Source organism: Ambystoma mexicanum, chromosome 5p, assembly GCF_040938575.1.
Source record: "Ambystoma mexicanum isolate Mex_15411 chromosome 5p, UKY_AmexF1_1, whole genome shotgun sequence".
Taxonomy (NCBI): domain Eukaryota; kingdom Metazoa; phylum Chordata; class Amphibia; order Caudata; family Ambystomatidae; genus Ambystoma; species Ambystoma mexicanum.
In genome coordinates this window covers 529,883,996-529,910,354 of record NC_090930.1, presented here as the reverse complement: position 1 = coordinate 529,910,354, position 26,359 = coordinate 529,883,996, and positions in this window count along the sequence as shown.

Genomic DNA, 26,359 nt, shown 5'->3' with positions numbered 1-26,359 from the left:
CAAGAGGAAGTTGCCAGTGGAGAGCGTGGATGCTTATATGGCTGACTTGAGAATACTAATCGCTTTGTGTCACTTTACTGGCAGGGAGGATGAATATACCAGAGAACACTAATGTTGTGCACTTCGGACACTGATATGAAAGAGAAATTGTGGCAAGCCAAAAATCTTACGCTAAGTGAAGCATTAGTCAACTTGAGAGGAAAAATGAGTTGAGCAAAAAGTGAGCAATGGAAATGTAGAGACGGAAATTAATGCAGTACAACAACCTGAAGGAGAGGTAATACTGGCATTTGCAACTAAAAAACAGTAATGTCTGAGTACACGTGGTGGTAGTGGAAACACGCCAGGGGGGGCAAGCTTTAGGGGAGCTTGTTTTTGGTGTGGAATGGTGGGCCATATAGCAGCAGATCCGGATTGTCCTACACTGAGGGGAATGTGCAGGAAATGTAATATAAAGGGACTCTTCTCTAAAGTAAGCCGATCCTGTGAGGTGGGGAGGAAGGAAATAGGATCAAAGATATCAGTGAATTCAGTGAACGTGGATAAACTAAAGGCTTATACCAAAGTGGTGATACAGATTCAAGTGTCTATGGCAACACATAAGGAGGAAGAAGAAGGATTACATGGAAAACCTTAACAGAAGTTATAGTAAACAATGTACAAGAGAAGATGCTGGTGGATTCGGAAACGGTGCACTAAGCAGGTATAAGGAAGGAATCTGTAGAGCTGCAAAAATGTGACATTGAACCCTCTGGCCTGTGGAGGGGCACCAATTCACATCGTAGGTTACGTGTAGTGTGACATTGGAGTAGGGAATCAAGCAATCAGAGGGAAAGTTTATGTTGTGGAAAAGGGAGATAATTTGTTAGGGTGGAGACATGAAGGGCGTCTACAAATGGAACTTAAGTCTGGGCAGGAGAACCAGATACAAGTGGTCTTGGAGGGAAGCAGCTACAGGGAGGAACTAGTAAAAAGATTTCCAGAGGTATTCAGGGATGGTATTGGAAGATTACAAGGTGTTAGCCATATGATACAATTAAAGTGGGGTCCAGTACCAACGGTCCACAAGGTAAAGCAGGTTCCTTTGAGTATAAAAGAGGAGCTGGAAAATGAATTTATGAAATTATGCAAAGAGGGAATAATAGAGCTGATTGAAGCAAGTGGTTATCACACATTCTGGTTACACAGAAAGCACACGGCAGAATAAGGGAAGTAGGGAATCGAGCAATCAGAGGGAAAGTATATCCCACATAAAAGGCAGATCGTTTTTTAGGGTGGAGACATGAAGGCCGTCTACGAATGGAACTCAAGCCTGGGCAGGAGAGCCATATACAATTGGTCTCGGAGAGAAGCAGAGGCCGGGAGGAAGCAGTACAAAGATTTCCAGAGGTATTCAGGGGTGGTATTTCAAGATTGCAAGGTGTTAGCCATATCATAAAATTCAAGTGGGTGCATTAATCACTGTCCACAAGGTAAGGTAGGTTCCTTTTAGTGTAAAAGAGGAGCTGGAAAAGGAATTTATGAAATTGTACAAAGAGGAAATAATAGATCAGATTACAGCGAGTGAGTGGTTATCACCCATTGTGAAACAGTCTTCAAAACCATTATTGGTGCTACATTTATTGGTAGACGTCAATATGGCTGACTTCTAACAATAAATATAGCGCCAATAATGGTTTTCAAGACTGTTTCATTGCGACCACAACTACTGATTGAATAAACCCAGCCTCAGTTGAACAGGGCTCACACTCCTATCCAAAAACCTAACACTTGGAGAAGGTAGGGCACTTTCTCAAAAGAACCCCATCACCAGCAGCAGCGGCAGCAGCAGCAGCGTAACCCTATGAAGGCACAATATCAAGCACAGTGATATTCCATTCTACTGCCCCACACGCAAATCACATACCACCCATTGTGGTTACAAAGAAGGCAGACTGCAGAATAAGGGCATGTGCAGATTTCTGTGATGTTAACAAAGCAGTTTGGGTGGACTGATATCCTCTCCCTAACATCAAAAATATGCTATCCTCTATGGGGTGAGTGAAATGGCTCCCAACCATTGACCTATTGTCCGTTTACCACCAGATAGAATTGCATGCTGATTCTCAATATATGAACTAGTAGATGCAATCAAAGGAGTAGGAGAAATGGAGGACAAGGAACAGTTACAATCTTTTGATGGGTTGGTGTAGTTTTCTGCAAAGTTTGTTCTGAACTTTTCAGAACGAACGGCTGTGCTAAGAGAGGTGGTCAAGAAGGGTGTGTTGTTTAAGTGGCCAGAAGGTATGAGAGAGACATTTAATGATATAAAAGAAGCTATTGCAAAGGCACCTACTTTGTTTAGGATCAAAATGGGTGCAAGAACATTCCTGATCCTAGATGCTATTTAAAGAGGTATTGGTGCGTTGTTGAGTCAAAGGCATCGGTGGTAGCATTTGCTTTAACAGCCTTGTGTGAGAGAACATTTTCTGTGATTGAGACAGAGGCATTGGCATGTTGTTGGGTGGCACTATATTTTAGGTCCTAGTTGTGGGGGATTTCTTTTGCAGTGAGGAGTGACAATAACCCCATGTAAATCTGTTCTCTACCAGGGGGTAGATGGTTAGCAAATACACAAGAGTTTAATTTTTTGGAGAAGAGGAGTGAATGGATGCGTGAGTTGTGAGTGTGCGTGATTTGGTGTAGGCAGTGGTGTCAGAAGAAGAGGGGAAGAACGCAATAGAGGAAGAGGAAGAATTGATGTGGGTGATGAAGTATACACAGGAAGGTTGGCCTGATAAACCTGAATGTGAAATAGCTTACGTGATGGTCAATGAGGAGTTAGCACCATGTGAGTGGGGTTTGGCAAGAAAGGAGGAGCCGATTCCTTCCCTTGAAGTAAGACGGAAAAGAGCAATGAATGCACATCAAGAACATTTGTTTCACAGTTTTACAAAAAGGAGATTAGGAGAACAATATTGGTGGCCTGCGATGGACTATATGGTGAAGAGTGCAGTAAAGGATTGTCAAGCATGTGCTGAAAGTGATAAGCCCAGGAAAGTGGAGGCAGTATCGTTAAAACCGGTAGGTGTGCCAATGGAAATGTGGGAAAATGTTGGCATTGGTTTTATGGGCCATACAGAGAGTGCAAAGGAGAAATGTCCCTACTTGATGATTTTAGTAGACTAAACTACATCGAGTTGGCTTCATGTTAAGTGTGCTTGTTGTGAACAACAGGGTTGTAACAGATTTTTTGTCAGAGGTGTGTGCGTGTGGAGCATATGCCAAATACATAGTGATTGATAATGGGGTACAATACCTGTCTAACGAAATGAGGTTCTTTCTGGAAGCACATGGTATTAAGAATATTAGAACAGAAGAGAGAAAGAGACATGTATTGCTACCTGTCTGCCCACAGTGCACTCCAAATGGGAGTGCACTGTGGGCAGACAGGTAGCAATATATGTCTCTTTCTCTCTTCTGTTCTTTTGATAGTCTCGAGTGGCCCCGTGACCTTTGCCACAGTGCACCTGAAGGGTTGCACTAAATTCATATTTACTACTTGAATCTAGTTAGAGAAAACTTTCAAGCCCCCTTACCTACATTTTTAGTGCCTCCCCCCTCCCTTTTATTAAGAATATTAGGACATCACTATACCACCCACAAGGGAACGTGTTGGTGGAAAGAGTAAATAGGATTATTAAGGAAAATGTAAAACTGGCATTGGTGAGTTGATTAACATGAGAGCAGGTTCTGTGGAGATGGTTGATGCTTATAGAGCTACCCTGCATCCTATGATGGGGTACTCACCATTTATTTTGAAGAGGAGGAGAGATATGAAGTCAGATTTGTGTTCTATTTGGGTCGGAGGAAAGGGTGAAATTGCATTGAATGAGGATCAGATAAGGGAGAGAGTGAGCAAGCACCAACTGGGGTGCAAGAAGTATGATGAGAAGTAGAGGTTCTCTGCAGAAGGTCATGTGAAGGTAGGAGATTGGGATAGGTTTAGGAAAAACAACAGGGTAAGCAAAGGTGGAAATGTGTATTATGAACCGAGGAAGGTGGTGAAGAGTGGGTCACACACATGATGTTGGAACATGGACATAGATGGAACAGGTACAGGGTGATCAGATATTGTAGCGGCCAGTGAGCAGAGGTTCAGGATGGATCATGGAATGACATGAGTAGAGAAAGTAGAGAACTAAGAGAGCATGAAGATGAGAGAGTTGAACAGTGTGAGAATAATGACATGAGTGATTGTGTGGGATGGGACACAGTATGCCAGAGGTCTGGGGATTGCTATGAGCTCACCCGTTTAGCTCCCAAGGGCCCAACAACCTTTTCCCCAGAAAAAACAGAGGACTCAGCCAAGGGCAAGTGAGAACTGTTTATTACAAAAACAGACAGGGATCATACAGGACATTCACAGATCTCCAGAATCTCCAATTCAAAAAGATGTGTCTCCCCTTTTTGATATAGAATTGCCTCAGCACCTGGGCCCTCCCCAAAAACCTATCACTCACATGTATTGGGTGCTCAGAGTGGTAGACCCTATAGATGGTGCATACACATTTTACTCTACTGGCCCTTCCATGTCATGTGGCTGGCCTGCCTCGTCCCCATGAAACTATCTATTACATTGTTGCAGGGTCACAGGATAACCATTGGCCCTTGACCCCTGCTATCCACCCCTGGATTTCTGTCCCTTGATTGTCTGGAACTGGTCTCAGCAGACCTGGGACCCAGTTAGGTTCTCAGCTCTCTGTCCACCTCTTCAAGGTGATGTGAAATGACTATGTGTTCCCAATGTATCTGGTAGCAACACACTTTTGCCTATGAGAGTGTTCTCCACGTTGCAACATTGTTAACTTATTCATGTTTCACTTCTCGTCTGGGTTGCTGAGAACTGTTCATCTTCCCACCACGGGTGACTACCCATTGTCTACCTCAGCCGCATCATGTGGTTGTGGACAACAACATCGCGCACTCCGGGTCTGCAATCATGAGGATTTATTCTGCTTTGCTGCAACTGGCCTCTTGTCGTTTCAAGTTTGGAATGTGCTGTTTCTCTCTGACCTTGGCTGTGAGCTCTGGCCTTCCCGCTCTGTGCAACCTGGTTCTGCTTCCCTGTCTTTTGTCCTACGGTTTGAGCCCTTGTGTGATTTTCATTAGACTTGTACTATGATTTCTACACACTTATATCATTTTTATATTTCCTATAGGTTAGTTGTACTTGGTCATACCAGCCTCCTTATATACTCCTGTACTTCCATAGGGTTAGTTGCCATAAGCATCTGCAAGCTTGCTCTGCATCTCTTTGTTGCCTTGCGTTCAGCGTTTCTGCATTTGGCTAAATGAGAAAAATAATAAAAGCTTTGACAGTATGTATATCTATCTGTCCTCTATCTACAGAACTGTGTAAGCATGTTCTTCGTGTATAGAAGTGTTTGTTTGTGTAAACTGTGTATGGTTGCAAGTGTACTTCATGACTAACGCAGTGTCAGCACTGTGGTTTCTCTTTGTTTAGTCAATGTTGTACATTATGGCATTTGGATCCATGATCACTTTTGAAGCACCTGTATCGATAAAGCCATTCATTGGATAAGGTTGGAATGGCTGTCTGAGAGAATATCCCTCTACATATATGTCAGTCAGTGGTGCTCCTGGGGGTTGTCCGAATAATGAGTGACTGTGCGATCTTAACTTTTCAGGCCGTCATGTTCATGGGGGCAAAGGGGCATTCCTGGGACCCTCTCTTCAATAGGAGAAATAATTGGCGATTAAAATTGTTGCTGGTAAATGGAGAGATTATGTCATGGAGTGATCAGGAAGTGGAAGCATGAGTGTAGTAAATTGTTTATCGTTAATTTCGAATATATAATTAGTACATTATTTATTTCTAATAATAAGGTATTATAAAGTTAAGTTGAAGATTTTTTTTTAACTAATTCCAATAGTGTTAGCGATTCATTACCAGTGTGTGGACTAGACGTGTTATTACAATGTTATGTTTTAGTGTCATTTTTTGTCATTTTATTTCATTACAATTATTTATCATTACTGATGTGTAGAGTAGAGTCATCATATTTAAAATATATAATTTCATTGAAAAGGGCAGATGTTATAATGATGAACTTGCTATCTGCTACGTTCTCTATGACGGACGGAGGTTCGAGGATTGGTGGTTGAGATGTGTGGAAGAGCTGTTGGATGCCTGGTGTGGGGCTCCTTGCAAGTATGCTGCTAATGATGCATATAAACTACTTATACTTGAGAGGGCACCACTCTCACATCTTTTCAGCATTGCATTATGGCCCCTATTTGCTTACCATAGCAGCTCCCATGTTGTTGATGTTTGGAAAAAACAGAAAAGGACCTTCCCCCGACCCATGAAAGAAAGATAAGTGTATTGTCAAAGAGAGTCTATGTTTATCTAGGGCAAACTTGTCCTCACAGTTTTCTGAAACATTTTCTGCTAGGTTATTGGGATTGAAACTGCACACTGCTATCATTTGCAAGATCTTGAGGTGCTCTGGTGAATCTGAAAGAATTGAGATGGGTTATGTTAGTTGGTAGCGAGGGAAAATACTAGATAGCTTTGCTGTTTTGTTGATGCTTGCAGGTCTATTTCTAGGTGTCCTGTGACAAGAGAATAAAGCCAAATGTGTCCAGAAGGGAACCTTTCAATAGGATGCATTAGCTGGGACTGTGATATGTAAGATGATTGTAAAAGTGTAATGTTCCGCTGTTTGATGACTGTTGTGATGGTTATTCAATTGCTGTGCTGTTTGGCTTAATTGGTATGCATGTAGTGTGGTTGAGTGTAGATGTTGAGAAGGTTAGTGGAGGACCTGGTGGTCACTTGGAGTATCCATCTGACGTGGCCAATGGCAATGTCTCGTTAATGGTTCCCTGCAGGGAATGTATGAGGAGATGACCTGAGGCACCCATGTGTGGGTTGGTATCTCTGGCAGTGGTCAGTGTGCAGTGATTGGTCCTTCATGACACTAGGGGAAACACTGGTAGGAGTGGAAGACTCATGGAGCATGAAGCAATGGGTATCAATTAGACAGTGGGTGACAATAGTTCTATTATAGATTCCAGAGAGGAACAAGTCCTGCTAGGATCCTTAGCAATAACTTGAGGAAAATGGGAATTCCTATAAGAATTCGTATAGGTTCACTGTGGCCAGGTGATGTACCAAGTGGCTACTTGTCCCCACACTAAAGAATACCTTTTAAACTGTTGAGTCTCCAAGAAATGTTAATTCATGTTTGCAGTGCGATCCCATTGATGTAAATATGAAGCATTGTATGTTTCGGAAGGATGTTGAGTGGGTAATCTTGAGTCACAAGAGTGACATCCACAAAATGATGGAGAATTAAGAGATCTTCTTCTCTTTTCCTCACCTACCATGCCTCTCCTCAGACTTGCTCCTTCACCAACTATCTCTCTCCTATTCTCCTTCCTTGCCTCCAGCTCTCCGACCCCGCTCTCTCTCCTACATTCTTGCTCATATTCTGTCTTCTTTTTTCCTCCATTGTCTTTTCCCCTTCTTTCATTTCTGTTCAGTCTCTCCGTACTATGACCATGTGTGGTTGGTATTAAAATATACACATGAATGTAAGCTTGAGAAGGTGCATATTCTAGCCGGCAATGTTTGAAGAATGAGACCAAAAGAATGAGAAGACAGAAAATATGGGCTTCTTTTGCAACCAATCCTTATGCATATGATTTATGGAACCTGCTGAAATTGACAGTTTTGTAATTCATTACACATGGCAAGAAGTAGTCTTGACCTCCAAGAAATCATCTGGCATCCTGTGAGACTTTCAACATTGTGGTTTCTGGACTGACCACAAAAAAAGCATTTGTAATTTGAATGGACGTAGACAACTGCACCAGGCTCACAAGTGTGGTGAGTGGACCTCTGTGGAGTGGGACGACCTTGGCCGAGGGTGCATCACTGGTGTATTTTGCAGTGATCGATTCTTTCTGTACTGAGTTGATGCTGTTGTTTACGCTGGATGCTGCCACTGGAAGTGGAAGTTATATTTGGAGCTGTATGATGGCAACGTAGGCAGATGGTAGAAAGATGCATAGGTGTGTAGCATTGTTGAATGCATGTTCATTTCATCTGCTCTGCCGGGTTGCTGTGTTGAGCCGTGAGGAAGGAAGTCTATTCCAGGTATGAAGAAAGTCGGGGAGTGTTGTTTCCATGCAGACGAGCAATAAGGCTTAGCAGCTGTACCAGAAAGGAGTTGGGCCCAACTCCACTGCTGTACTTTAATGGCAGTGTTGTGTGCTGTATTATGCGGAGAAAAGAGAGAAAGACGAGAACTGTGTTTGTAGAGGGGTTTACGCAGTGAGTGCACAGTAAAGGGAAGTTGTGTTAATTTATTGTGCTTGATTGTTATTTTCAATGTTTATTCTAATATATTACTTTGTTGTTGGCTCCAACAGAACATGTGACACATACATTGGTTTCAAAGACTTTATTTTGCTTTTTGTCCAGATGGGGAATGGGAGATACACTGAGATATGTACTGGGGGTCTATCTACTCTTGACTCCCAAAAGACAGTTTATGTATATAATGGGGAAATTGATATTTGTAATGCTTCCAGGGGTATAGTACCCAGCTCACTTCTATAAGCTCTGATGGATATAGTACACAGCTCACTACTCAGGCATATAGTGCCCCACTCACTTATAAGGGATATTGCGTCCACACACTTCTTTAAGGACATAGTGCCTGGGTCGCTTCTAAGAGATTTAGAAGCCAGCTCACATGAAAGGATATAGACCCACACTCACTTCTAAGCGATATTAGTGCACAACTCCCTCTCGGGGATGTGGTGCTATGTCCACTCTCCACACAGGAACATAGCACCCTCCTTGCTCTGCCACAGTCTTAGAGATATAGCACCCAGTGCTCTTTCACAGTCACAGATATTTTCACCATCTGTTCATGATCTGCCTATGGGCTATGTTGTTCCATTCCACTCTGTCACAGTAGTTCGAGGTCTATGAGTTCCTGTGCCTCTGCAGATTCTCCATTCCCCTTAGATATCACTATTCCCATCAATCTCCAGGCCTCTCAGCTTCACTGGACCCCTCTGGTCTCTTGACCCCCTCAGCTATCTCAGGCCCATGAACTATCCCTGGTCCTTCTGCTCTCTCAGGCCCCCCAGCTTTCACAAGTCACCCAGGTATGGGCAGTCCCACAGCTCTGTTAGGCCCTTCAGATTTCTCATGCCCCTGGGCTGTTGAGGAACTCTCTGCTCTATCATGCCCACACCTCCATTAGGCTTTTATCTCTCCCAGGCTCTTCAGCTTCTTGAGGCTTCTCAGATTTCTGTCCTCGCTTTTCCTAAGATCGCCTGCTACTCATTCTCTAGCTTATCCCACAGTCACCTTCACCCTTGCTTCTCTTTTCCTTGAATGCGCCAATGTGCCTATTTTAGTATTCCATCTCAAAGCTCCAGGCCACTGCAACCAGTCATCTGTGCCTCCTGCATGTCCTCTCCTTTCAAATTCCTCTTCAGGGAATCTAGTTCTGTTTGGGCACACTCTTCTACATCAGTCTTCCTCTGAACACAAAGACTTTCTAAGGCGCATCCTCCAACTATTCCAAGATATAATTCCACATCTGCACTGATCATTTTTGGGCAGGGTACCCTGCCTTCAGATTTGCTAAGAATCACAGAACTCTATATATTTTCTGTGTGTTTGAGCTTAATTAGATGCTAAAGTTTACCCATACAGTTTCATTTGAAACAGCAATATTTCATTGGATGAGCTTTCTTATTGGATCCCTTCATATCTTGGCACTACCAGTGATACTCCGCTATTAGGATTGTTTCAACATAATTTGCCATGTGACAAAGGAAGGATATGTTCAGATTTAGGCCAAAATCAATTTTTCTCCCATATCTTTCCTTAGGAAGATATCTCATTATTGAGATATAGATTTTTAAATCACACAATAATCCTGCCTGCATAGACATGTTACACTCCAAAGTAGCATGAAATATTTATCAATTATTCAAAATGCGACTAGATCATGTTTAGTTTCTCCTGCCTGCATAGACATGTTACACTCCAAAGTAGCATGAAATATTTATCAATTATTCAAAATGCGACTAGATCATGTTTAGTTTTAAACTATGGTGGATGCTTCCATGAGTCCAAATCGGTTTTAATTTTTTCAAACAGACAAATTGTTGCAAAGATATAACCAAAACAGTGATTTGCATCATGTGTGCTCTGTTAAATGGACACTATGGCAATTTTAGTTTTTCATATTTTTAGTGCACTGAAGTCCTTTTCAAGCGTAATTATTAACTTGAAAGGCTATGTTGGACTCCAAGCCATGAAATAGACATGCACAGGTAGTATTTTATTGCTGAGCCCAGTGAAAAGGTTGAGGGTGAGCTGGACCGTAGCCCCTTGATTCTATGTATTGTGAAAACTACACTTCATTTATGAAACTTGGGCGAGGTCAGACCAAAAACATAAAGTCTATTCCCACAGCAGAAGTGAGGTTGGAGGAATGCATTTTTCTAAATTTTTTAAAGTTGTGCATGTGTCCCCCATATGGTTCCTGTCCGGCCTAATGGTTTTAGCTAATGACTGATGAGTGGCCTTGGTCTGGCAGGTGGCTGTCCTCTGATCATGGAAACTACTCTCTATGTAGGCAAATGTGCTTCAAAACCATGTATTCTGATTAACGGATCTGCACTACATTTGTGTTCTAAAAGTGACATGAACACAACACATCAGGCAATGGTGTAGATCTTCTTCAACTCAGCAATCTATGATGCAACTTATCAACCTAAGACATACAACATTCTTTTTTCATTTTAGAGTACTGAGAAGGCATATTATATAGAGAAACATACAGCGCATATTGTAATTTTCTGTTGAGGTATGATTTCAATGGGATGGTTGTGGGGTGAAAAATAGCCCTGGATGCCATTAATAAAGAGGCCAGAGTGAGTGTTGAGGGCTCACCAAAACAAAAGGCCAGCACAGAAATGATGTCAGACATAAGGCCTGGTGAATTCAAATCAAAAGGAAAGAAAGTGGGCCTCAACTTCAAGATGCTAAAATGTGCACAGTGCATTTGATGAAGGGAAGGGAAGACATGTGGAAATGATATTTGACAAATCCATGGAGAGCTGTACTGATATTTCCAGAAAAAGCAGTGCACAGTATCCTAAATAAATTGCCAGAATTGTGTTCAAACAGCCACAGTGAAATAAGCATTTTAGTAAAATAAATAAAAGCATGTCATTTCGTTTTTCCCTCATCTAGAGTAATAATATGCACAGCAAAATGCTTGCCAGACTTTCAAAATGTGAACCTGGTTTCTGCCTATCACAAGCTAATCCACATGGATGATTTCAAAACAACACACATGGATTTCTGAAACTGTGTGCATTATGAGAGATCATTTACTATGCATTTATGTACGAGTTTACAGGCTGTTTGCTGCAAGGGACAGGGACAGTGATTTATTCAGATGTGAAACCAAACTCCAGGGCTTCCCTGTTGCCCAGGAGATACAGGCCTGGCTGCCTTCATCCATCAGAACCATTCCTTAAATATACAAGAAAAGAATGTTTTTGAGATCAGAAATGCGGGGAAGACCAGATAAGGTTAGGTCTGTTCTGCAGCACTGGTGACCTCCAGATCACAAGTCCCATAAAAAGTGCATTAGAGTGGCCGTTAGAGCCATTAGACCTTGAAGGGAGAGGCAAATTCTAAACACAGATCCCTCTGCTGATGTCTTGTGTCTAGAGAGGAAAGTGAAATTTAAGAAAAGGTGGGGGTCTAATCAATTGAGGAGTGAAACTGCACATTGCTTTAAGATGGGAGAACGCATTTTATCGCATACAATGGACAATGTACATTGCACAACATCCTAGTCTTTTATTGAAGGTGACAGTTAACCCTTTCTAACCATGCTAAAATGATTTTGGTGGGATAAACACAACTAAAGTTATTAATGAAAATGTGATTTAGGCCTTCCCTTGATCACCAGAGATGCAAAAAGTTGATAAAGCATGCCAATCATAATTAATATGACACCCGTAAAGTGCCATATTTTTCACTGATATGGTTCCTGAGTAAATGAAGAAAAAATGTATCTCTGCACAGAAAGGACACGCAGAGTCCATACTAGTCTCATCTGATTCGCCTGAACTGTAGTTGTCAAAAATGTATTCATACATGTACAGTTTTGGAAATTAAGGGTACTTTCTATGTTGAGATATTTGTAGTCCAAAAGCATGACCAAGAACATCTGTCAAAGTGGAATGATGAAGCTGTCTCATCCCACTGCTAAGCCAAGGCACTCCCCCAACCTCTTGTCCTATCAGCACCCAGGTGGGAGGGGGGTATGGATAATTAACCAATCCCTTAAGTGAGAATTGTGACACATTTCTGATGTCATTTGCCCTATAACTAAGCCAGTTTACTTGAGAGGTGGACTTCTTCCACTAATTCCAAGAGGTGACCTGCTGCCGAAATCTGGCAAGAACTGGTGACCTCCAGGTCACAAGTCCCATAAAAAGTGCATTAGAGTAGCCATTAGTGGCCATTAGACCTTGAAGGGAGAGGCAAAATCTAAACACAGATCCCTCTGTTGATGTCATGTGCCTAGAGAGGAAAGTGAAACTTAAGAAAAGGTGGGGGTCTAATTAATTGAGGAGTGAAACTGCACATTGGTTTAAGATGGAAGAAACACATTTTATCGCATAAAATGAACAATGTACATTGCACAGCATTCTAGTCTTTTATTAAAGGTGACAGTTAACCCCTTCTAACCATGCTAAAACGATTTTGGTGGGATAAACACAACTAAAGGTATTAATGAAAATGTGATTTGGGCCTTCCCATGATCACCAGAGATGCAAAAAGTTGATAAAGCGTGCCAATCATAATTAATATGACACCCATAAAGTGTCATATTTTTCACTGATATGGTTCCTGAGTAAATGAAGAAAAAATGTATCTCTGCAAAGAAAGGACACGCAGAGTCCATATTAGTCTCATCTGATTCACCTTGAACTGTAGTTTTCAAAAATGTATTCATACATGTACAGTTTTGGAAATTAAGGGTACTTGCTATGTTGAGATATTTTTAGTCCGAAAGCATGACCGAGACCATCTGTCAAAGTGGAATGATGAAGCTGTCTCATCCCACTGCCAAGCCAAGGCACTCCCCCAACCTCTTGTCCTATCAGCACCCAGGTGGGAGGGGGTATGGATAATCAACCAATCCCTTTAGCGAGAATCGTGACACATTGGTGATGTCATTTTGCCCTATAACTAAGCCAGTTTACTTGAGAGGTGGACTTCTTCCACTAATTCCAAGAGGTGACCTGCTGCCGAAATCTGGCGAGAACTGGTGACCTCCAGGTCACAAGTCCCATAGAAAGTGCATTAGAGTGGCCATTAGTGGCCATTAGACCTTGAAGGGAGAGGCAAAATCTAAACACAGATCCCTCTGCTGATGTCATGTGCCTAGAGAGGAAAGTGAAACTTAAGAAAAGGTGGGGGTCTAATCAATTGAGGAGTGAAACTGCACATTGCTTTAAGATGGAAGAAACACATTTTATCGCATAAAATGAACAATGTACATTGCACAACATTCTAGTCTTTTATTAAAGGTGACAGTTAACCCCTTCTAACCATGCTAAAACGATTTTGGTGAGATAAACACAGCTAAAGTAATTAATGAAAATGTGATTTGGGCCTTCCCGTGATCACCAGAGATGCAAAAAGTTGATAAAGCGTGCCAATCATAATTAATATGACACCCATAAAGTGCCATATTTTTCACTGATATGGTTCCTGAGTAAATGAAGAAAAAACATATCTCTGCACAGAAAGGATGTGCCGAGTCCATACTAGTCTCATCTGATTCAACTTGAACTGTAGTTGTAGAAAAAATGTATTCATACATGTAACATTTTGGAAATTAAGGGTACTTGCTATGTTGAGATATTTTTAGTCCAAAATCATGACCGAGACCATCTGTCAAAGTGGAATGATGAAGCTGTCTCACCCTACTGCTAAGCCAAGGCACTCCCCCACCTCTTGTCCTATCAGCACCCAGGTGGGAGGGGGGTATGGATAATTAACCAATCCCTTAAGTGAGAATCGTGACACATTTCTGATGTCATTTGCCCTATAACTAAGCCAGTTTACTTGAGAGGTGGACTTCTTCCACTAATTTCAAGAGGTGACCTGCTGCTGAAATCTGGCGAGAACATCCAAGCAGAGAGAGGCCTAATCTTGCAGTGGGGACAGGATCCAAGAGACATAGAAACTGATTGGGACCCCTTGAAGGAAAGAGAAGAGATCCTTGACTAACCCCCTTGGCTGTCCCAGCAGTGTACCCTGATGCTCCCTGATGACAAGTCGAGACCTCTCCTGTAAGTAAAATTAACCCCAAAAAGCCATAGAGTGTGTCGGCCTCATATATATTTCAGCATTGTTTTAGTCATCTCCCCATTGAAAAATCCCATGTTTGCCTGTGTAGATCCATAGCATATTTAATTCCCCCATTTAATTAACAGGATCTGTATTATTGACATTCAAAACCAACAATCTTTTCCCAGTGTGTTGGGAGCCGGTACAGTCATAAAGATTTGACAAAAGAATGAACCCCCCAAACCGGCTTCCACGTGTGTGTGCAGGGTGTAAAAACGAAATTCCCCATTGCTCCCTTTCATGTTAAACCTGAAGTGGGAAGACCAATAGGGCCTGTGCATATGCAAGGTGCCAAAACAAAATTTCCCCTGTGTACCCATTGTGCTCTGCAAAACGAATTTCCTATTTTCATTTTTTTTCTCACATTGCAATTGTGCTAAGCCTCCCAAAATCGATTTTCCATTGTGCTCTATAAAATTAATTTTCCCATTACCTTTCTGCCTCCCATATTGCTTCTGTAAGTACGACTCAACATCTGATTTTCCCATTGTGTTCCCACTCCCTGCCACTGCCTTCCATTCAAAGTAATCAAGCCTAAATGATGTTTGGAGGGTGAGGGTTGCTGGGAGAAAAGCATTACCCTGTTTGAATTCACTCTGTGCCTTGAACTGTTCTTTTCTTCTGTTTTGGTGGGTGATTTCAAAGGAAGCTACTGTAACTGCATATTTTAGTGTCATCTCTGTGTTGGTACTCCATGAAAATCATTGTTGCTCTTTTGTTGCCACAAGATTGGTGGCTGATGTAATCTATTTGTGTTATTTGGCTAAATAAATTACTTAATAAATATAACTTAATACACACCGGCCTGGTTCCTAATCCATTGTGGCACCAGGGATTTGTTGGGGTTGTGTGTGAGACAGGTTGGAGGCCTTATAAAAAAACAGAAATCGACAAAAGAGATTTATTGTGCACCACATTCATTGTGGGGGAAGGAGCTCCCTGACTTGTGTGTGACTGTGTAATAAACTGTGACATAACCATGATTGGTAGAGAGTTTTTACTTGTGACAGTGCAGTAGAGCAGACTACTCATTGAAGGTATTAGTGCATTTAGTGGATAGAAAGTTGTGTTGCATTGTGAAGGCGCCATCCAAACCTGTACCCTGGGTTTCAGGTGTGTATAGATAAAAACAATCATTGAGTCGTCATTGTGAATACAAACTAAGCAGGAACAGGGTTGAGATTTTGCCATTGCATAGACAGCTTAGTAGGTGCAGAGCACATTTCAAAATGTGCACCGCAGAAATCAATGTGGCTAGGAAGCACCTTCTATCCAAATTGTTTATTAAAGGTGAATGGAAAATTAAATGTGGCAATCTAGAATGATGCCGGAGGTTACCTCTGTAAATGTGGCTATGTGGCCGGATAATGGCCTGTTACACCAGGTCCTGACAGACTTTTATATTGTATTGTATTTGTTATTTATATAGCCCTCTTTCCCCTCTTGTGTGGCCTCGCTGCGCTTTTTCCTTGGTTGGAACGCCCTTGGTGACAGTAGTCGATGTGGTTAGAGATACTAGTGGGATTAGCTTAGATGCGTGTGTGCATGTTTGCCATTCTAAGACTTGGGTAGCTGGCAAGGCTCGACTAAGCACCCCAGTACAGGTCAGACACATGGGTGGGTGCTCTTGGGGGTTAGACATAGAATGTTGTTGTTGAGAGACAACATATATGACACAGACCACCAGAGATGAGCACATTAAAATGTCTCAGCTCACAGCATATATGTAGTTCCATATGGTGATCATTAAAGAAAGATACCAGGAGAGGGAGCCTCTGTGAAAAACCAATCTGAGCTTTTGGATCAAGCAGAGAGAGATTTGGAGCAAGTAGATGAAAAAGTGCAACAGAGTCAAAATTCTGTGTTAAGATTAGAAGACATTATTCAGCAGCTGAAAGATGAGTTAGTGGCATAGCTGCAAAACGAATTTAGAGCGAGAGTCCCAATTTTCTGCACTGAGAGAGGAATATGAAGAAAGTGAGGAACATTTTGAGAGAGAGTCAACAAAAATTAAGTGAGCACGTGCTGCACAATAGAGCCTGCTTAGTGGACATTTGTGCATTTCAAATGCAAATTAAACAACAGAAAAATGAGAATAGCCAGTTGATCATAAGGGAGGTCGATTCCCAGGTGGAATTCTATCAGGAGCACCAGAATCTGAACACTCTGAAACAACAGAAAGAACACCTCAGCTCAGAGAATAGCAAATTGTGCCAGTAGAAAAGTGCTATGTGTCAGGAAGTGTTTCAGTTAAGGAAGGACATGGAGAAAAGCCAGTTATGTTCTGGGTAACTGACCGATATGAGTATAGAACATGCAAAATTAATGGGACATGTGTGGCAAGCAGAATTGGACCTAGAGCAGGCAACACAGGCCCAAAATGCACAAAGTGAGGAGATTAGTCTCCTGGAAAAGAAGAGGTCTGAGCATGCCCAGATAATACAAGCCTCACAAAAAGAAAATTAGTCACTTTGTGAGTAGAACAAGGGACTCAGTGATCAAGTAGTGGCACAAAACAAAGTATTAGAAGCTACTCAAGCCCTGCTAGCAGAGCTCACAACTCAGGTCTCTATATATCACCAATGGATAGGAGCTGAGAAAGACAAATCTGAGCGATTGGAGAAGGAAATGGATAGATACAAACAGGCTTTGAGGTAACCAGAACAGTTAGAGTATGGAAGGGCACCCTCCAATCACAGAGTGATGTCCTCTTTACCAGGGACCTCAAGCCAACTCACTCCATCATATGCACCGGGTGCTGCTAACTTCATGTCTGCCAGTTTGCAAGAACAGGGAAACATGAGGCCGCTGGACTCAATTACGCCTAGTATAACTGAACCAGAAGGCAAGTCCCTATCAGATATTGACGGATATTCATCTTTATCCAGTCTTAAAAATACCTTAACAGATACATCTGACCAGGAGGGCTCCTATGATGAGAAGATCAGGGAGTTAGACTGGCAGAAACACAAGTTACAAAGGGACCATCTGGTCCGCTTTGCAGACAGAGAAGAATCAGAGTCCAGGCCTCAAAAGAGTATTTTGAAAACCTTCACACATTCAGGTAGGTGGGGGGAATTCTCCACCACACCTGGAAGAAGGGATGAGGCAGATAAGTGTCCCCTGTGCGAAATGGGGAGCCCAAGGGAAGTGACCCAGAGAGTCCACGGTACCACAGGGGAGAAGAGACCAGACCCCATCTGTCTGGGAGGGATTCGGGTGCAGCGGAAAAAGAAGGCTGTCAAACAGAAGGGAGGTCTTGTGAAAGACCCAATTCGGCAAATAAAAATCATCAGAAGCTTTATGACACCATATTACAAAAATGCCAAATACTCAGTATGGGAGCATTTAGAATTGTATGACCAGATGATGTTGTCATTTGGCATAAAAAATGATCACAATTCCATGGAGTTTGTCAAATGGACATTCTCCCCGGAATACTCCAGCTTCTTTGCCGGGCTGGAGGATCAAGATCACCAAAGATGGTCTCCCTATAACTTGGCCATCCTAAAGCATTTCTCTGTGCACAGGATCCCTAAAGAGGTCCGCAAGGCGGCCTACAACCTGCAGTGTGGAGACCAGGCACCTAGAGAGTTTGTGCAAGAACTGAAGCAGGCCTTTTCCCAGACCTCTAGACGGGTGTGCATTAATACTTATTTCTTTGCACTCCCAAAGTACATAATGACCCAACTGGTTAGGAACTTCCATGACCGTAGGACACTGGATTAGGTGATAGAACAGCTTACCCGGATTTATGAAGTCCAAAAGCCAGCTGTGAACAAAAATAACCCCAGAAATGTCAAACCATATAACGCACTCGCTGCTGCAAAGGTGGCAGAGGTGAAAAATCCCCCCATTTTGGACTTAGAAATGGGGGGGCTAAAAATACTCCTCCCTTTAATAAGCAGAATTAGAAGCAGAGGAGACCCTCTGATCCATCACAATGGGGTGATAGCCAGGCAGGGTGCCCGACAAATGCTCCATCTGACCCTGCCACCTATATCAGCCCAAGATACAAGGGTAACAGACCCATCTTGGGGTATTTATGGACTCACCAGGCACAAGGGGGGGTCAATCAGGTAAGTACCGCCCCAGGAAACAACCCTCAGAACTTCCCTCAGGAGGGAAGAAATACTCCACCCTCCAACTTAAGTTTCTTTCCCAGATCCCTCCAAACCCCAATTTTCAGAACAATCCTCCTCTCTCTCCCCGCTTTCAAAGGAGACCAGGATGGAGAGTTATCAGAGAAATGCTCAATACCAGAGCTACTCTGGGAGAAGGGACAGCTACCCTTTCGGAAAGCAGAAAAGGTACGAATCTAGACCCCCATACCAACCAGAAAGGATGTTACAACAGGAGCGTCAGGTCCAAAGTTTGAGACAAGACATGGGTCGCATGTTGAGGGCTCAGCAGAGCCCTCAAATGAACATGGCTGCCCAGAACAATGACAGGGAGAAAACCCTGACAACCAACAGGTTCCAGAGGAGGTTGTCTGGGGAGAAGGGAGATGCAAAGCCCTTGAGAAAACTTCCTTTCTCACCCGAGAAAAATCCCTGGAAACCTCTGAACCTGAACACAAATCTCCTAGCCCAAAAAGCTGGAACCTAGGGAACAGAGGGTAAGTAGGAGAAATCAAGGGCAAAAGAAAACCCATTTTGTGGAGGAAGGTCTGCATCACCCCGTTTGAAGGGGAAGAATCCCTGGAAGATTCAAGGAAGTAAATTCTTCTCTTTCAGGGATCGGGGATCCCTCTCAAGGAAAAATGGGTCCCAAAAGACCCTGATTTAGACTGGGTAATTATGGACCCATACCAAAACCCCAACAATGTCACCCAGATGACTCTGAAAGCAATGAGGGATCCTACCTCCAAACAGGTTCGAGCTGTCTCCAGGAGAAGAGGGACAACAAAGAATCTGGGGAAAAAGGGGATTTCACAATCCCATAGATATCTGGGTGCCAAATGCTCTTCACAGATTCCCGTACTCCAACACAGAAAACTTTCCAAGATCACACGGTGTCAGAGTTCAAAATAAAGAAATTAATCGCCAAGCTGGCACAACATGTACATTTTCTTTGCCCCTTGAAGAGAGGGAAGGGAGATGTTATAACTCTGTCAAGGTGCAGGTTCAATGTGAATTATCAGTGCTGGTGGATACTGGATCCCAAGCCACCCTTCTGTCCAAAAAGGCCTTTCACCAAATGAATTCAGGAAGGGGGAGAGTCACCAAATTCCCCTCACACCTCTTCCTGGGCAACTCCAAAACTTTGATTGAAAATATATTTCCATCCAGGGGACTGCGGATCTGGAGATCAAAATTGGGTGACATAGGGTGAATCACCCAGTGATAGTCATCACTCCAGAGGGCACACCTTGTCTACTGGGAATGACCTCCTTCAGAGGTTATCACCCCTGATTGACTGTGTGAACAAGGTCCCCTGGACTCAGACTAACTGGCCAATTAAATTGAAACAAAGCACCCATTACATGAGTTTAAATGGCACATGCCACATGATTGAACAGCGGTCTGACCAAATAGGATTTCACTTTAGGAACAATCAAGTCCCAGACATCACTGTCATCTCTGTAGGAGAGCAAACTGGTGATGGGAACCCTTCTTCATTTTTGAAAATTAACTTTCCTCGCAGTTTTAAGTGGCATTCCACACTGGAAGGAAATACCCTGAAATGTTATAACAATCCACAACCAGAGAAGAACACAAATCCCATGAGAAAAGATGATGAAAAACCAGCTCAACAGCAGTATTATACCAAAAGCAAGACAAGGTCAACAAACTCATTTTGTATGCGAGCAAGACTTTGTCCTCTGTGACGGAAAAATTTTACGATTGTGAAAAGGCACTCCTGGCAATGGTGTGGACATTGAAGAATTGCTGCCCGTTCATCCAGCGGGAGCACATATTTGTCGAGACTCCTCACCAGCCCTTGCAAAATCTCCAAAGTGACCGAATCCAAACAGCGAACGTGAGTAATTCCAGAATTACTTCCTGGATTCTGTCCATGCAGGGCTTTCCTGTGGAGGTCATATATGGCCAAAACAAGAAGAGTCCCCTAGCACAAGGTTTGGCTGACTTGTATGAATGTGCTCAAGGACGAAAGTCTAAAAACCAAACACAACATGGAGGCGTACCTTACTTCCCTGCACAAAGTCGTTGAGGAAGACAGGAAGACACGTGCCAGGGGATACCCACAGTCTATGTGGATGGGTGGTCCTACCATGTTGAGGACCACAGGGAAAAATAACTGGTGGCTGGCGTGGGGAATGCCTGGGTGAATGATGCCCCAGATCCTTCTGCTGGGTACAAGATTGGTCTCCAAAGTAGTGAGGTGGCAGAGTTCATGGCGGTACATCAAGCCATCTTCACTGCCGTGCAACACCAACTCAAAGAACTGGTCATAATCACTGATTCAGATTATGTCAGGTATGGGTTCTTGGAGCACCTGATTAACTGGAAACATTGAGGCATGCTGTGTGCAAATAATAAACCGCTCAAGCATTAGAAATTAATACAAACAATCAATGATCTGGTCACCTCTAATGAGATGACCATCCATTGGAAAAACATCACTCCAAAATAGAGGGACCAGAAAAAATTGGAAATGACTTGGCTGACCAGTTGGCCAAAACCAGAGCCATCCACAGGGATCTCATAGAAACTGAATCCCTGTTGGGGGAAATCCTGGTCGCTGCTGTCACCAGGTGCCAAAAACATTCCCAAAATGTACTCTCAACTGCTCAGTGGAGTAAAGAAACCCCAGATGCTGATTTGATTACTGCTCAAAAAGGGGATCCGATTATTGGGAAATGTTATCAACATATTGAAGACCCCGTGAATTGTCCTCTGACCAAATCCGATTATATCAGGGAAGAGGATCTCCGGGTGCTGATGAAGTTTTCCAAAATATTCTGAATCCAAGACGGAGATCCATCTCTGGATGTGACCAGTGGGTTGTACCGGTGTCCAGTTAAAGTATCAAATACAAAAGGATCGAATGCCAAAGGTGAGAGTGCATTTTCTCGAAACTCAATAGGGTCGAATAGTCAATTGTTAGAAATATTTTCAAAACTTTTTCGAATTTTTTTTTACATTAAAATAATGAGCTACACACTTTATTGTTTGCATGTTATGCATTTATTTTGATATATATATTTTGTTTTGATGTTTCTCAAATGTAATATAATATAGTTTGGTTAATGCAAAATGTATTTTTCATATATATGGAGTCATTCTAACATTTTTTATTCACTTTTAAATATATATATATATTTCATGCATTTGAACATTTTTTAAATAATTAACATATTTAACATTTTGTAAGATTCAAAGAAACGTATTATTTTTTCACCAGTAGGTGGTGGTGTTGGTTTACTTTTAGCACATTAAAGTTTTGTATCTGTTTTCATTTGTGTCCAACGTGTGACGTCTTATGTTGCGTAAGGTAACGTAGTCGCCATTTTTGGAGTTCTTCATTACTGGTCCGTTTGCTTTTTGTACGCGCTCCCCATTTTTAATGGTTTCGTTTTTTTTCCAATGGAATGCTTTTTATGCGGTTTTTTCTGCTTGGACTATTTTTTCCTGTGGATTGAAGCTTTTTTGCATGGATTTTATGGTCGTATGCTTTTTTTCATCTGGATTCATGGATTTTCTTACTACGGAGTTCGGACTGTATTATTTTTTTCTTATGCTTTTTTTCTATGGATTATTGGTTTTATCTGTACTTTTTTTTATAGATTCTTCACTTCGATTATGTTTCGTGCCTTCTTTGGATGTGTTTTTTCACTGTTTCCTGCATTTGGTGACTTCATCTGGTGTACAGAACTGGCGGTTTTTGGTGAGTTTATTTTAAGTTTTACTAGCATTTTAACTTATATGCAATTGCTTCTAGGTATTGCATTGGTTAAATTGTTTCAAAACTGTTCACAATGCTGTTTACGTGTTCCTCGTAGTCTCTGCATTATTTTTTGCTTTTAGGGTTGTTTTCCATTGAGATTGTTTGCGCTAGTCTTATTTCCTGTGTAGTTTGTTCTGATTTTAGGTGGCTGATAAAGTGCCACAAGTTTGGATTGTTCATATTGAATTCTTTATTGATTTTGCTATGCCATCCCTCTTGTATGTTATTGGTTCTTGGCCAGTTTTCTTTAAGTGATTTGTGACAATTCCATATTTTTATTTCGTAATTTGCCTTTCTCCTAGTTCCTTGTCGCGTTAGTTGGCCAATCCATGCACTTTCTAAATAGTCCATTAAATTACATAATTCCTCTTCATGATCGGTAAAGTACTGTGATGAAATCAATGTGTCATAATATGTTACTACCATGTCCTCTCTCACAAATGCCAATGCATATAATCTCTTGATTTGGTGTTGGAATTCACTGTCCTCTACGTATTTTGTTCTCAGTCCTATTTTCTGTATTTTTTTCCACAATGATTGTCTGAAATGAAGAAAACAGCCTTGAATGTGAGTGTCCGGGTATATTTTTTCAAAAGCTCTCATTTGTCCTTGTTCAAAATCCATGATTATTGTCTTTGGTGTTTTTTCTGGCAATGATTCTTTGATTAATGTATATATATATCTGTACAGTTCCTCTGATTTTCCCAGCATTAATACATAAATTAACTGTCCCATTGATTGACTGGTAATACTGTCCCATTGATTGTTCCGTGAATACTATAAAATTGATGGAATGGTGCCGGACATGATTTAAAAGTTGCATCCCCGTGCCATATAGTTGAATCCCCCAGGTGCGATAAATTAGATAAAGTAGCAAAAATTAACATTTTCTCATTTTTAACATCCAATGTTTTCCACAAAAACTGTTCACCCTTGTCCATTTTCTGTAAAATTTCTGGTACATTTATATTTAAATGTGTCTGTGGTGCTATCGGCAAATTTTCTTTGTGTTGTTTCTGTCTGTTTACATTTCTTTTCATTAATTTGGTGTTTGGCATCTGTGCGGCAATATGTAGTGGCAATTTTTCATAAGCTCTGTTTACTAGCGAGCTGGTCGCTTCATTTTTACTTTCATCCACATTTTTTTTAATCTCACATCGATTTTTTTAATTAAGATAGTTGTAGTGTCTGGCATATGATTATGCTCCCCTGTTCATCGTATATTTTCATTCTCAGTTATAGCTCTTCCCGTACACTGCAATTTTTTATACTCCGTGCATTTCCAGTAACTTTTTTCTTTCCGTGTAAATTCTCTACTGTAGCTATAGCCTTAATATACCTGTAACGTGCTAACAATTTAATTATTTCGTATTTTCTATTTGTTTTACTTACCACTTTATTTTAAGTCAGAAATACGCTATTGTCTCGGTCGTTTGTGCCAGCTGCTCTCTCTTTTTCACCTTCCCTCACGCACTGACAGTTTGTTTCCAACCGTCACCTGTGCATATGCTTTCTATACAAGGTTCTTTACTCTTTGTTTAGATGTCGTCTTTTAACCCTTTCTCGAGTTCATTTTCATTCATTATGGTTTTCAATGTTCGATCCTTTTGTTTCGAGCAAATTACCTTTTTACATTATTTGTACATGAGGTCGATCCTTTTACTTTCGATCCTTTTGATTCAACCCTTTTGTTTTTCGGTCCTTTGTTTTCGGTACTTCAACCTATAACCGGTTGTACCTACCTCTTTCTGAAGCCTCTAGTTAAATCACGCCCATAACGCGGCCACTGCCTGTCATACTTGGTTTCATACAACTGTAGAAATCTTGCGAGAGGTTGCATATTAGCCACACATGGGTCAGGACCTCGACCTATACTTAAAGGCTTGTCTTGTGTGTGCTCAGTTTCAGCCAAGTTCCCTCACACACAGAGCTCCCCTACAGAAAAGGGGAATGACACTTCTTTGGTCGGATTTGCAAGTAGATTTCACCAGGCCTATGATTCGCTCCTCTAGAGGAAACAAGTACATGTTGACTGTGACATGCTTGTTTACCAAGTGGGTGGAATGTCTCCCGGCCCCAAATTGCAAAGCAGAAACCCTGTGGGAGATACTCGGGTAAAGAGAAAACTCTACATTGCATATCACCAAGCCTTCAGTGGGGGGGGTTAAGAGGTACACTAAAATGATTGTGGGCATCCTTAAAATGTTTGTGGCGGACTCTGGCCCTAGTTGGGACATCCGATTACCAGATGTCCTGATGGCCATCAGGTCTACCCCATCTTCTGTGACAAAAATGTCACCATTTGAGCTCATGACTGGATGAAAAATGGTGCTACCTCAGCATCTGTTCTACAGATCTCAAGAGCAGACCCTGATCAACACGTCCACGACCCATGAGTACATTGAGAGTTTACGAAAACACCTTCAGCATGCTTTTGCTTAAGCTCAGTGAAATCTAGAAATGTCAGCAGAGGGCATGAAAACCCACTATGACGTAAAGACCACTAAGAAAGAGTACAAAGTAGGAGGAAGGGCCTATGTACAATTTCCAAAGGAATCATAGCAAAGAGCGGAGGATTCTCCCCTTCTGCCTTGGCACCTTTGAAATAGTAGATAAGATCTCACCTGTCACCTATAAGATCTGCATCCCTAAAGGAGAACAAACTGAAAAGTAATGGGTCCACATCAATCAGTTGAAAAGCTGTCACCCCAGACAGATTGGAGAACCCAATGAGGGCAGGGCCCAGGGACCATCTGGAGAATGAAGGTTGAGAAAACTGTGATGTGTCTCTTGTTGTTGTCAATTTGCCCATCAATACCGGGGAAAATAGTACTGTATGAAATACTTAACCTCTCCTTTATTCTTGGCAGGTTAAATAACTGTCTCTACAGGCTGGAGGTGGAGCTGCCAGAAAAGGATGGGTCCAGGACCAGAATTGAAAAAGAATCCAAAAAGAGTAGAGTGCAGACCAGAGCGCTTATCCCTCAGGACCAGGAAAAGAGCAGACGTGCGCTGAAGGAGATCCCTGGAACGAACCCTGGCTACATGGAAACGGACACGCCACTCTCTCCTTCCTCTTCTCTCTGCCTAATTAATCAAAGAGCCAGGATGGGGGATCTGTGGCATGAAAAATAGCCCCGGATGCCATTAATAAAGAGGCCAGAATTAGTTATGAGGGCTCACCAAAACAAAAGGGCAGCACAGAAATTATGATGGACATAAGGCCTAGTGAATTCAAATCAAAAGGAAAGAAAGTGTGCCTGAACTTCAAGATGCTAAAATGTGCGCAGTGCATTTGATGAAGGGAAGGAAAGATACGTGGAAATCATGTTTGGCAAATCTATGTAGAGCTGCACTGATATTTCCAGAAACAGCATTGCACAGTAAATGAAATGCCAGAATTGTGTTCAAGCAACCGCAGTGAAACGAAGCATTTTACATGTAAAATAAATAAAAGCATGTCATTTTGTTTTTCCCTCATCTAGAGTAATAATATGCACAGCAAAATGCTTGCCAGACTTTCAAAATGTGAACGTGGTTTCTGCCTATCACAAGCTAATCCACATGGACGATTTCAAACAACATGCATGGATTTTTAAACTGTGTGCATTATGTGAGGTCATTTAATATGCATTTATGTACGAGTTTACAGACTGTTTGCTGCAAGAGACAGGGACAGTGATTAATTCAGATGTGAAACCAAACTACATGGCTTCCCTGTTGCCCTGGAGATACAGGCCTGGCTGCCTTCATCCATCAGAACCATTCCTTAAATATACAAGAAAAGAATATTTTTGAGATCAGAAATGCGGGAAGACCAGATAAGGTTAGGTGTGTTTTGCAGCACTGGTGACCTCCAGATCCCAAGTCCCATTAAAAAGTGCATTAGAGTGGCCATTAGTGGCCATTAGACCTTGAAGGGTGAGGCAAAATCTGAACACAGATCCCTCTGCTGACGTCATGTGC